We start from the raw sequence: 10,014 nt of genomic DNA on the forward strand, positions 1-10,014 counted from the left end.
TATATTTATTGTAGGTTTCCAAACCTACCAGGTTTTTGGTGCCGTTGCCGGGGAGTGGTGGCAAAATACTCACTAGTTGATATCATTGTATTTAGCTTATTTTTAATTTTTGTACATAATTTATTTTTATTGTTCTTTTAGTTCTTTTTACGCAGTTTGTTTGATTTTTTTTAGGTACTTTAGTCTGAAGTGCGGGCGAAAAGAAAGTATGCACTCGCAAGACATTTGCAAGAGCCACTTGGGAGATCCATTAGAGGTTTGCTTAGCTTATTTTGGGTATGATTTTGATGACGGTAGTGTTATTTGTAAAGTCAATGCCTTGTTAGACTCCACACCGCTGTTAGACACTAATAAATGGAAATCCAAACTAGAACCTCTAGTTTTGTCCGAGTCTCGACTAGTTTCATCAGTCGAGGATGCTCCGACCTTGACCCATAAGCCATTAAGTTCTGAATTTTTTCGTCTTGATGATATTGGTAATGAAACCGTTTTAGATGATAATGGGTCTATAAGTCGTGATATTATTACTCCATTGAGGCCTTGTTTAGAGAGTGCATTTGAACCAACATATGTTTGTGTGCCCGACATAGCTGAATTTGAACCAATATCAGTCGTGGAAGTTATTTCCGCTGACTTAGAACCTGATTTAGGGAGTACAAAAACTGTTCAGTTCTTTAAACAATCTTTACTAATTATCTACGAACCTGATTTACTTCATATTCAAGGTTCGAATTATGTTTTAAATAAGATTGAATTCAGTTTTATCTCTCTCGGTACTAATATTTCTTACTGCAGGTTCATGTTTATGACTAATCATATTAGTTGGGTTGATCCCCAACTCTTCAGGATTTATATATATGATTCGCAGCTTACCTTGGGGTACCAACTCCACAATGTTTGAGAACGTGATACTGGTAAGCAGTGAAACAAATACCTTTCGCTTCATGGGAGTCAACCCATCAGATTTGTTCCCTGCACTCTATCTTTTAATTTTATTGTATTTTAAAATTTCCCGCCTTAATTTTTACGCTGGATGATCCAATTACATTGAGGACAATGTAATTTTTAAGTGTGGGGGTGTGGAACTTTCGTTAGGAATTTTTAATAATAATAAAAAAATGTTATGACCAGTTGTGTAAAGGGTCTAAAAAAAAATTAAAAAAAAGATGATCAGCTGTGTAGCGGGTCTTAAAAAAATAAAAAAATAAAAATCATTATGATTTTTAGGGTTATGACCAGCTGTGTAGCGGATCTTGTGTATGGTATTTGTCATGACCAGCTGTGTAGCAGGTCTTGGTATGGTATTTCAAATTTTCATTTTATGACCAGCTGTGTAGCGGGTCTAACTCTCTCTTATGATATGACCAGCTGTGTAGCGGGTCAATTCTTTGTTTTGCTCAAGGACTAGCAAAATATAAGTGTGGGGTGTTGATAAGCACGTAAGTGCTACATTTTATACCCATATTTATATTAGTTATGACTCGATATTTTAGTTACTAATACTGTTTTAGTGCTTTTGTAGAAAGTACAAGTTAATTTCGATCATCCGGCGAATAAACAAAAAATGTGAGACTTAATGGTCTTTGCGACGAAAATGGCCAAATGTGGTTGGCCTGGTATTTCTATGTATCAGCAACCACAATGATGAAATGAGGTTGGCCTGATATTTCCATGTATCAGCAACCAGTCTAATTACCTTGACAACAGAAAGGAGTCAGAGACGAACTAAAGTTTGTTGGCACCTCTTATGGAAATCACGGCCAGAAAAAAAATACAAGAAACAAAGGTTCTCTTTGATGTATGCAGTGAGTCCACCAAGAGCTAGATGTGTAGACCATTACTATTAGTGTGCCAAGTACTGTGCACCTAACCCAGTTGAATGTCACATGGTCTGGAGGAGTATATGCTGGTCAAATTGGAGATTTATGAAGCAACTGCGACAACTGAATTGATGGGCTTGGGGCTGAATTCTAAATGCGATTTTGGTTCAGTGAAGCATTGAACACAAGCTGGGGTTTCTTGCTGTGATCGAATTAGGAAAAGCAGTGAAGCATTGTCGGCGTATGAGGGCCTGAGCTGTGCAGTCGTGGCAGGCAGAAACATAAACTGCAGCGATGATGTGAATGGAGAAGAGTCATTGGACAACCAGCTGGGGTTATTTTCGTTTGTGGCAGCGAGTGCTCCATTGAATGAACTTCTACAGCAGCAACGAGAAGACCAAGGTCTGTATGTTGGCTGAGATGATTATGGTTTAGAAAAGGATGATCGGGGAGAAATGAAGCAGCAACGTCGATGGAGCAAAGAGGAAGTATTCCGGGATCTGAGTTAAGAAATGAGTTGGCTGTTTGATTGAATGGAGATGGCTGCAGTCAGCGAAGTGGAGATGTGTGTATGAGCTGTGCAATCGATACAGAATTTGACGCAATGAAACTAGTCTTGTGGTCAGCTGGGAAGGAGCTGAAACTTAGATGGTCAGAACTTGGACAGTTTTTGTACTTGAGAAAGAATTGGCAACAACAAAAGAAGCCACAATGGAGATGCTCCAAGTTCAGGTTTATCTCGAAGTTCGCGGAGAGTAATGAGAGGATTGGTAATTCAGTTACGTAGAGGAAGTGCTGTAGATGGATTCCGGAAGGAGCTTGTGTCGATCATGAAAGAGAATGAGTGGAGTGTAATGTCACTTCAGGTCCGTGAGAAGAAATGTTTATCAAGGCTAAGAGGCTGCTGACGATGGAATTGGTGATAGTTCAGGCTTACTGCCAGTATCGTCCATTGACCCTGGAAAATCATAAACGCTGTTAAAAGGGTGGTACGTGGTGTTAGAGAAAATGAATTTATACAATAGTTTGGTTTTTTGGTCTTGGTGGGATTGTAACTTAGGATCTATTGGTCACTAAGGACACTACCTCATTTTCACTATTTGTGAATGAACCTTTAGTCCCACATAGGGAAAACTAAAGATGATATCTCTCCATAAGTATTGAATTTTTTGATATTAGAGTGTCCCTTGGGTCATTAGCATTTTTGTGCGAGGGAGAGGACTTAGGCAATGGGCTAGTTGGTGCAATCACACATTTTCACGCACGCCGCCGTCCGTGCGGGCCGGGTTCGGGACTTATATTTTTTGGCAAAATTTCTTTTGAATTATCGAATTAATATTTGAAACAAAATAACTCTTTGACATTAATTTGCATGAACGTTTTATATCAAACATAATGACGCATGAACGTTTCAAATCGATATTAAGTGATGCATGAACGTTTAAAACCGTTGGAAAAAATCTGAATTAATTGAAATTGTTTTAATGCGCGTTTATGAGACCTCTCTCTATTCTCCCCTATATAAAGCGATCACTTTCTCTCATTTCGTTTTGTGTCCAGAAGAGCTACTATCCTATTCTTTTCGTCTTCTCCCCCTGTGTGGTCCTTTATTTTTCATTCCGTGCACAATCGCTGTTGAGGTCGTAAGAGTGGGCAAGTACTGTAGTGCTAACAGTGCTTGCAACGGGCAGTTTTATCCTGGATACGAACTTGACCACAGGGTATAGGCATCACTCATTCTTGAGGCGTGCCGGTCAAATATCGTGTTAAGGACAGCGTGTTGAACACGTGACTCTGTCCTCTGTTTGCAGTCCAATTGAGTGTTTATTTACCTTCCAGAAATTAATCTTTTTATTCTAACATCTTTCTAACATCTTTCTTGAGTATTTTATTTTTACAGACGCAACACGTGGCTGTGTATGAGACATTTTTGGAAGAAAACAATCACTTGAGATGTTGTTGTGGACGGGTTTTTGGCAGACCCTGGAATTTGGCAATGAACTAAAGACTTGAGACTCGGGGCTTGGAAGGAATGGAAATGCTGAATTCCGCAACAATAATCAAAGGGATTTTCATGAGTTTTGGCACTGAAGTGTTTTGTGCGTCGACTGGAGTTGTAGATGCTGCTGTCATGGATTTCGTGGTTGAGAGAAGACTGCAGAGATAAATGGAGACGAACTGGAATGGGTTCTTACTGCGAGTGTCGGCATGGTAGCTGATTTCAGTCTGTTGTGGGGATAATTTGATTGCTTTATAATTGAAGCATTAGTATTAGTTTGAGAAGAATGGAGTCGGCGGGACTAAAGAGTGAAGTTGTTTTGAGCAGCAAGTCTGCAGGCAGTGATCGAGTTTAATTCCTCACTTCGGTGTCAGATGTATCTGTTCTTGGAGTTACTTGCTGCCATGGTTGATTGCTGAGATAGGATCAACGGGGTTCGTGCTCGGATGGAAATTAGGGTTCGGGTAGAAACCAATTTTATTATGCCAACTCTACATTTATATGCTCAATAACGATTTGATTGATTATTAGTTTTTCTTCATATAGCTTGGTGTTTAATCGTTTATGTGATTTTCTTGATTATTTATGCTTTTGAATTGATATTTCGTGCTTCGGTTAAATCCCTAGACGTGGTATGCAAGGATTGATAGGTAATGCTTTAGAATCACTACCCATGAAGCGAAGAAAACTATAGCGGAGAAACAATATTTGATAATGCATGAAATATATTTTTAAAGATTAGTAGAGTTTGCATAATTAATTGGTGGAAACCGAAAACCTTAATAACCCATTTTTATATTATATCATTTTGTTCCAAACTCCTGAAAAATCGTTTAAACATCACCTTATTAATTTGTTGATTCTTGTTATTAGTTAGTAGAAGTATTTCACACTCCTCGTGGGAACGTCCCGTACTTTCCATTGTCTACTAGTTAGACGTTGTGCACTTGCAGTATATTTATTGTAGGTTTCCCAACCTACCAAGGACACCTAACTTTCTCATGTTATTTACTAACTTTTTACCCACATGACAAAGCCTACCATTCCAAACATTAAAATTTCAAACCATATAAGCAGAAGATTCAATTTTATTTATAGCATCAACATTAAGCTTAAACATTCCATCAGTAGCATAACCTTTTCCTACAAAACTCTTATTCTTAGTTATAGTGTAAATATCAGACCCAATAGTTTGATACAACCCATCCTTGTTGGGAAGATAGCCGGAAACAAGGTTCTTTCTCATTTCTGGAGTGTGAAGGACATCTTTCAGCATGAGTGTCTTCCCAGAAGTAAACTTCAACTCTACCGTACCAGAACCTTTCACCATAGTGCTGTGAGAGTCTCCCAACAACACTTTCTTATCCTTGGTTTCAGCATAAGTCTTAAACATGGACCTATCAAAACAATGACGCGAAGCACCACTGTCTATCCACCACCCATCAGATCCACCAACCATGTAGAACTCTGTATCAGAGACCATGGCAATTATAACGTCATCCACAACATTAGCTTGTGCGTTATTCTTTTCCTTGTTAAACCTTCAATTCCTAGCCATGTGGTTTGGTTTATTACAGGTATAAAAAAGAAACTCAGAATTGGAATTCTGTCCATTTCTTGATGGGTGTTGGTTCTTGTTTTGATTAGGCCTTCCTCCTTTCTTTTGGTTCGGGTTAGGTTTCAGGTCCTTCTTCTTAGGTTTCAAACTAGGATGAGTCTTATTGTTAGAAACAATGAGAATCTCTTCCTTCTTATCTTGTTTCCGAGCTTCTTCCTCAACCCTGAGCTTAACAATCAAACTTTCAAGACAAAATTCTTTAGTCTTGTGACGCAAAGTATTACGAAAATCTTTCCAGCTAGGTGGTAACATGTCAATCATTACAGAAACTTGAAATTGTTCATCATTTTTCATACCTTCATTCATAATTTCGTGGTAAATTTTTTGAAGTTCATGAGCCTGTGCAATAACTGACCTATCATCCACCATTTGGTATCTCAAATACCGGCTCACAACATACTTCTTTGAGCCAGCTTCCTCGGTGTCATATTTTTTCTGTAATGCATCCCACACATCTTTAGCAGTTTCAAAAGTTGAATAATACTCATATAAATCATGAGATAATGCGTTAAGAATGTAGTTTTTGCAATCAAAGTCATCATCGACCCATTTGTCAATGACCTTATGTTTCTCCTCAGGAGTTTGAGAAACAACGTCTTTGGCACCACCGATAGGAGGTGGATCAGTAGCAGCAGTACCATCATCAACAACAACAACAATCTTATCAGCAACAGCAGTCTTATTAGCATCAGGTTCCAAGGTTCCAGGATGAACACTCGACACAATCATATGCAGCTTCATGAGTTTGAAATAAAAGAACATCTTCAGCTTCCATCTTCTGAAATGCAGCCCTTCAAATTTGAATGGCTTGTTGGTATCAACAACGCGCTTCTTTTCAACCTCCATAGCAAAATCAAACACCTTAAAATTGTTGGAAACAATATAGAAAATTCACAAAAATAAATCTCAAACAGTTGAGTCGCGGACTAGGTCGCTATCTATAAGGTGTTTCGCGACTCTGCCTCTTGATTGTGCTAGCAGTCAAAACTTGTCGAAAACCCTATGGGATAAAACAGCTGATACTCTCTTGTTCGATTTCTCTGCACTATGAGAAATCGGACCAACAACTCTTTCTTCACTTGCTCAGAACTCAAAAACAGATGAAAAACAATGTATTTCATCTTCTCCAGAAACTGTTCTTTTATATCTCAAAAAGAAATCAATACGGTTTTTAATGAAAATAAATTTCGTAATTAGTGCTCATTGAAAATCCTCCATAACAGTCATAAAATGGTAACAATATAATTACCAAAAATTAATAGAGTTAATTAGATATTATTAAGTAGAAAACCGTTTTGGAAATCAAGAGTTAAAACCTGCAAAAAAGTTTCTGAATCACCAGACCTCCCAAGACCCCCAAGGCCCCAAGGCCCCGCTCTCCCAGATTTTATTAAGTAATATATATATATATAATATACCTAGTCAAATGTGTGGGGTGAGACTTGAACCCAAGCCTATAGTGTGGGAGACCAAAATAATACCACCACACTATGTCTCTAAGTTTGGTACAATATTACAAAACTATGTTTTTAAATATATATCCCAACAGGATATAACCTCAATTTTAACACAGTAAACCACAAATAAGTTACACATCAGAAAAGCAAAGGCTTCGTTCTTTTTGGGCATGAATAGTTATGCTTACATCTAGCACTATTTTCACCCCACTAAAATTTCGGTTTGGTTTCGAGCTCAAACTTAACCCGTTTGAGTGGAAGCTAGTGCATGCGACCTTAATACGGAATGTTAGAAAAAGTAGTGTGGAGACTGATGAAAGAACCTATTGCCCTTTGGGAAAAAACAATGGGTTGAAAATACTTTAGGAACAAATCTCCATTTAGAACCAAAGCTTCAACTAGAGGCTCTTGGACTTGGAATTGTATTAGGAAAGGATCAGAACTAGTTCAAAAATATAGTATATGGGAAGTAGGCAATGGTCTGGACATTAATATTTGGAATGATAAATGGATATCTGGGTTAGAAGATACCATTAACAATCTTAATAACACTAGTAATAGCCATTTTACTCGGGTCTTAGACTTGATTAACCTAGAAACTTGTTCATGGGATATTCCCTTACTCAATTCTACTTTCACAGCAAATATTGTGCAGAAAATTAGTCAGATATATCTTTTTAAGGATAAGTACCAAACCTTACAAAAGACCAAATTCGCTGGACATTAACTAGCTCAGGGGACTATACAGTTAAATTCATGTATGATAAATTGAATGAAATTGGACTTGACATAATTAGCTTATCTTTGCCTGAGTCATTCTGGAAATCTTTGTGGAAGTTAAATATTTCAGAAAGAATAAAGATTTTTCTATGGAAATGCTTACAAAATGCGCTGCCTACTAATGCTAAGCTTTGTGGAAAGGTTAAAGATGTAGTCCCTCATTGTACCATGTGTAAAGTAAAAATAATAACAACTGAACATCTCATGTTTCATTGTCCTTATGCTAAGGAAGTATGGAACTCTTCTCCTAACCCTTTCTCTTTATCTTTAGATACCTCAAGTACAATTTTAGAACTCTATAAGAATTGGATGATTAACCCTAAGTCAAATATATACATTGAATTGGGCCTTACTAAAATGTGGTTTATCTGGAAAGAGAGATGTGATAGAGTGTATGAAAATAAAGTTAAATAAGCCAATAACTTAGCTTTAGAAATACAAAAACACATTGATTTTTGGTATACAAGAAAAAGGAAAACAACTAAATCTAAACAGGTACACCAAAAAATACCAACCCCAGTATGGAGGCTCCAAGTAAAGATACTTTAAAGATCAATGTTGATGCAACATGGATTTTAGAATCTCTACCATCTAGTTATGCTTTAATTTTGAAGAATGATACAGGAAATTGTGAAGGAGGACGTGCACGCCAGTTAACAAGCTCAGACCCACAAGAGGAAGAGGCTATAAGGGTGTTGCAAGCGGCAATTTGGGCCAAGGAGAAGCATATTCAGAATTTCATCATTGAAGGGGATTGTGAAAGTACTTTCAACTTCATTCATGGACACAATTAAGATATTTCTTGGCGTGCTAAAGCCCGTCTCAATGAGGCAAACAGAATATCTCATCTTTGTAATAATTTTTTGGGATTCCATTTTGTACGTAGATTAGGAAATCAAGTTGCGGAAGTTTTAGCTAAGTTTGTTAGGCCCTTAAACTCAATTGTTGAATGGGAAACCTGTTAGAGCGTAGCTCAGTCGACCTCGCATGCGTTGATATATCAAGCATGTTTGTCAATGTTAGTGATCAAAACTATGAGTCTTGATTTCTAGTCCATTATAGCTAAGTATTGGACTAGGATAGAAAAGTGTAGTTGAGCTCAAGGACTTCATGGCGATTCATCATACAACGACGAAGATCTACTCAAGGAACCGTGAAACTTCATCAACAGAAAGGTATGTGGAGACTTGAACTTATCTATCACTCAAACGTCTATCTATTCTATATCCTACTTCTTATGAGATAAAAAGTCGTATGCTATATAGAATGGATCATATACATTTGACATTTCGAGCTGAGTATTCACTACTTATCTTTTTCTCGAAATCGTGTGTTGGTAAAGCGTTTCGCTTTGATCAAGTTTATCTTCACCTAGTGACGAAAGTCATGAAAAGTTTTAATTACTTTGAGAATTGCTCTGACATGAAACGGTCTGTGAGTAACGGCTATATAACGTCCTCTGAGAATGTCTCAATGATTGGAATGAGAGTTTAGATTACATAACTATGTATTCCTTAATCCTAAGTTTTCAAACTTTGTTGATTGAGAGAAACCGGAGGAATTGGCTTTCCCAAGTCCGCGAACTGACGGAAGTTCTCTTTCCGAGAATTTCTGTTGGATTTTTCAAAAACTCGTTTGCGTGTTTAGTCTGCGAACTCATCCGCGAACTGGCGGAAGTCTCCCTGCCGAGATTTTCTGCTGAGTTTGGAAAACTCTGCCAGTTGCCTTAAGTCCGCGAACTTGTTTGTGAGCTTAAGTGGTTATGATCTAAAGATGTGCTCTGAACATGAAACTTAAATTACTAAGGAATACTTTATGCAAACCGTGGCTATAAAGTTCATGAGCCGATTCATCGAATCGAATCATCTTTGTTTCAATCGTGTCTTGTATAGTTAGATAAGATCTCATAGCAATTGAGCAAGTCTCTAACTAGTTCATTTGAGTCAATTGAACTAGTTATGGTGAAGATGAACTAGGTTTATATGAAATTCTCATATGGTTAACCTTTTGGGTTACTATGTTGAACCAACATACACGTACACGTTTGGGCACGGTTTTCACAAACCCAGTAAACGTATATCTCAAGTGTGTGTGACAAGCTAAGTTTTCGATCTAACGGTTGAGAAATATTAGCTTGAATCTAAATCAGGTTTTCATCTAACGGTTAATATTGATTGTTTTGTAACTAAGTCAAAACCCTGATTTGAATAATATATATAGGAGACATCTAGCATTGGGCAAAACTAATCCCCACGCGTCTGTATGATAATAGTGCGCTCGCTAGAGTCGATTCTCCTTTAACCTTTGGTTTTCTTCTCTAAAACCAGGTTAACGACTTAA

At 37.5% G+C, this 10,014-nt stretch overlaps 1 long non-coding RNA gene across 1 annotated transcript; it reads left to right on the forward strand.

Annotated features, from left to right (window-relative positions):
- Positions 1-686: 686 nt before the first annotated feature.
- Positions 687-2,861, forward strand: LOC113358305. Its single transcript, XR_003364457.1, has 2 exons — positions 687-914; positions 1,523-2,861. It is a non-coding gene; the product is annotated as an uncharacterized LOC113358305 (long non-coding RNA).
- The last annotated feature ends 7,153 nt before the right edge of the window (positions 2,862-10,014 follow it).

Source organism: Papaver somniferum, chromosome 3 (genome assembly GCF_003573695.1).
Source record: "Papaver somniferum cultivar HN1 chromosome 3, ASM357369v1, whole genome shotgun sequence".
NCBI classification, from domain to species: Eukaryota; Viridiplantae; Streptophyta; class Magnoliopsida; order Ranunculales; family Papaveraceae; genus Papaver; species Papaver somniferum.